The following is a 3931-nucleotide window of genomic DNA, read 5'->3' as shown; positions in this document are numbered from 1 at the left end:
AATTCTTATACTTTTGATGTACACTTAGAAAAAGCTAGTGTCATGTGATGGATATATTTTATTTGGTATTGCACTGGAATTAGAAAAGTAAAAACTGAAAAATGTTCTGATTTGGTTTGACTTGCCATTAGGTTCTATTCTCTCAGCCCTCCACCTGATAAGTCAATTGAATAAGAACTATTTTAGGGTCTCCTTCCCAGAAATCATTGGCTTCCCTGTCTTCCCCTCCTTCCCTTCCCCAGAAGATGCAGAAGAACTGTTCTTGTTGAGCATTTAGGTCTAGGGCAAATCCTTAGGGTGCAAAGATATAGGGCAGGAAAAGCAGAAGGCACAAAGAGAGAAGGCTTGTTTGTATAGGGCAAATTTGAGGAGGACAAAGTCTGGATCAGGAGGCAGTGGATAAATATTTGTGGACTCTTTGGACTTGACAGGTCACAGAAAGCATGACGCTTTTTGGCTGGGGTGAAGAGGAGATGAGATCTAGAAAAGCATCATTCAGATCAGGGAAGCACTGAGGCAAAGGACGTGTTTGGACCCCTTCTTTTCTCTGGCTTATTTCTTTTCCAAACAGGTAAGGATTTCCCATGGCTTCTCAGCATAGCAGTGAAATTATGTCCATGGTAATTGGCACTTCCTGCCTCTGACCAGTCACGGTGTCACTTCGTCTTGAGCCATTCCTCAACCTAACCTGAGCACTGCTTCTTTCCAGCAGGCTGTTCTTGGTGACTCACCATGATCCAGGCTGTGCTGCTCCTTTGCTGTGTTCTGCTGTCCCCGATGGCTGCCTTTCCAAGACATGTCCAGAAAGAGGACCTGACCATCCAGTCATCTTTCAGAGAGCCTGAGGCTCCACCAAACACGCTCTCCAGACAGATCCCTCTTCCAACTCCCAGGGCCTGCCAGGATCTCTTGCAGGAGGGCGCCATTTTAGCCCCTCTGCCTGAGTACCTGTCCAACTTAGCTATGAGAGTGGCCCTGGAAGAGGTCGGCTGCCCAACTGAGGCCCACATTCTGGAGCAGCAACTCTTTAGAATGGGAGGAAAGGACATCACAGAAATCCTCATCCGTGAAATTCAAAAGCGCAAGACGGCGGAAGGGATCAGCAATACTAAGGCCATTTTGTGGGATATGGGAGGATCCCCAGGGGGCCTGGGGCGGGTCCGGCGCTCAGCGACCCTTCCTGAGGCATGTAAGCATGAAAACGGATGGCTGTACTACGAGTTAGCGCTGTTGCTGATTGACTTTGCTGAGAAGTTACCTCCCTCTGACCTGGTAACAGAGTTCAAGGCTTCTGCCACCAGTGCCTCCCAGATTTGCACAGCAGAGGCTTGGGAGCATGTGACGGAAGTAGGCCAACAGCTGATGGAAAGCCCTGAACTTAAGAACTTCTCAATGCCTGTAGAAGATCAGATGAACTTTGCCACACGTTTGATGGACATTATAAAGCGCGTGATTTGGAACATAATGAAGAGCTATTTCCTGTCTTTTTTTTAGATAGGGATTACCATCTAGACATCACCTTTCCTTTCTCAGATGTCTTTGATAGGACACCTACCAGGGACTGGGCCGAGTAGGTAGGTAGAAATGTTGGGGACAGCTTAGGACCAATGCATGCGCTTTATGAGATCCCAGTACCAAAAGGCATGTATGACCTGAGTCAGCTTTGCTCCTCTCTTAGTAGGTCTCAGCCTCTATTTCTTCTCCTAGTTTCACTCCTTTCAGTCTTCAAATTATTGTGCATTATTATGTACTAGGCATGAAGGGTATTTGTAACCTTTCTCCGTTCATCTGTCTTGTATTTTCTAATTCCTGTAATGGATGCTGTAGCTTTCTTATGTGAATTTTTAAATGGAAAGGAGAATAAAAATCTGCTTCTATATATGAAAAACCATCCAGTTTCTCTTGACTTTTGTTTCCTTCGCTCCTGTGTGAGCTAGAGAGAAAATGTGACAGGACATACAGTCTTTTAAAGCTGTGTGTCAAGGGGACAAGGTTTGAGCTATCAGTACCAATGGGCAAATATTTGCAGAGGCCATGAACTTTACTGATCATAGGGGAAAGTAACAAGAAACTGGGCAAAGTGTATCTAGACCCACCAGTGCAATAGCACTTCTCAATGTCTGGAATGTGTGGTAATTTGGGGCTCTGTAACTATGTGGAAGTGAAGCAGAAAAGTCCTTGGTTATCTGGAAGAAAGAGCAATCATGACCCATTTCCATTTCCTAGACGCAGATGTAAAAGGGTCTTGGTTTGCTTCAGACTTTAGCCCTTGAGGACAGCTTGAATGTTGTCTTCCATTCTAGTATATTCCGAGTTCATTAGGAAATAATGAGACTCATCATGACCTGCTACTTTACTGCCTTCTGCTGTACTCTGTGGCTGCCATTCCATGAGGACCCAGACAAAGACCTCAATGCCCTTTCTCTAAGCTCTAGGATCCCAGTCACCCACTGCAGGTTCCTGGTTCTTCCAGACTCTGCTCCCTCAGTCCTTGGTTGTCCTCACCCATGTGGCCCCTGTACCCATGATTCTGGTAGGTCTGACACTGAGGACTTCCCTGGTGCATGCTCGCCACCAGCCTGATTCCCACCTTCATCTCTATCGGCTGGGAGATGGGAAAGTCGGGCAGGTTTTCTTCGACCAGATGCCACAGGGACAGCAGCACAGGGAGGGGCTTCCTAGGGGATGCCCTGGTCTCTGTTCTTCAGCTGTCAACAGGGTGCAGCTGCATCCCAGAAGAGTCTTATGTGCCCTCCCCACTGTAGGCTCTGGGCATGTGTACAGTATATTCTAACTGTTGCCAGGAGAAGGAAATAACTACACATTTGATCACAGCTTTGTGTTACACTGCTCAGAACCACTCTGGCACACCCAAGGAATGAGGCTGAGATGCCCCTCAATTGCCCCTCTTTCTTTTAAACTCTTTTTAGTTTTCATGTGTTCATTTTTCAAATTTTCTAAGCGCTATCTCACACTCTTCATCATAAGAATCTCCTTCTTTAAGGTGGTACAGATTGCTTTGCCTACACTGTAAGAAACAAAGATTAGTTTAGTTTTTGCATAAAGGAAGAAAATATTGATTAATGTAACCTGGCAGCCTACTGCCTCAGTCTCCCACTCCCAGGTTAAGCAGGAACAAAGGAAACCAGCTTAAGCCAGTCCTATAGGCAGTAAAAAAGATGCCCAAGAAAGAGCTAAGTCAATACCAATTCAGCATTAAATTCCATTCCTATATTTGGCAAAGGGGAGCAGGTAAAAACTAAAATGGTTGGAATGTGATGGGGGAAGCGGTTAATCACAAACTTCGTGGATAGATCTTCTCGGATAGGCTGTAACTTCTCAAGTATCCAATCTTTGGAGAAACAGAGGAAGGGTTTGCGTGCTAGGCTTAGGGGTATAAATTGTGTCATTTTTCTTTGTTCGGTGCACCAGCCACGTTTTCTGGTTGTGCTCCCCTTCTTGCAAAATTGAGAATAAATTCTTTTCTTCTCCACAATTGAGTGAGCCTTATTTTCTTCCAGAAGATTTCTTTCCAACAACACTGTATGGGCATTTGTTTGGTTAGGGCAGTTTCAATGAGTCTTTGAACTAGCCCTTGGACACACGGAATGATACAGCATCCGACTGTGGTAAACACGCCAGCTGAGATAATGAGGGAAGTTAAGATGGACAGTGCAACCCCTTTCCATTTTCCAAACTAATTTTCAGGCCATCCTGTGAGTGAATTACTAATGCCAGAATTCTCTGCTAATTCCTCAGATAGGGCTGTTAGGCCTTGTGAAGCTTTAGTGATAGTTCCGTCAGGGGCAGTGTTATTGGGGATGAATGTACAGCAACTACCTCCAGTCATAACACAGACTCCCCCTTTCTCAGCTAGCATCATATCTAGGGCCATTCTACTTTCCCATGCCATTCTGCTAGTAGCATCTAA

At 45.4% G+C, this 3931-nt stretch overlaps 1 long non-coding RNA gene across 1 annotated transcript; it reads left to right on the top strand.

Moving 5' to 3' along the window:
- The first annotated feature begins 420 nt into the window (after positions 1 to 420).
- Positions 421 to 1891, top strand: LOC101433057 (uncharacterized). Its single transcript, XR_011650232.1, has 2 exons — positions 421 to 571; positions 710 to 1891. It is a non-coding gene; the product is annotated as an uncharacterized lncRNA (long non-coding RNA).
- The last annotated feature ends 2040 nt before the right edge of the window (positions 1892 to 3931 follow it).

Source organism: Dasypus novemcinctus, chromosome 12 (genome assembly GCF_030445035.2).
Source record: "Dasypus novemcinctus isolate mDasNov1 chromosome 12, mDasNov1.1.hap2, whole genome shotgun sequence".
In the NCBI taxonomy this organism is placed as follows: Eukaryota; Metazoa; Chordata; class Mammalia; order Cingulata; family Dasypodidae; genus Dasypus; species Dasypus novemcinctus.
This window is presented reverse-complemented; position numbering and strand designations above follow the sequence as displayed.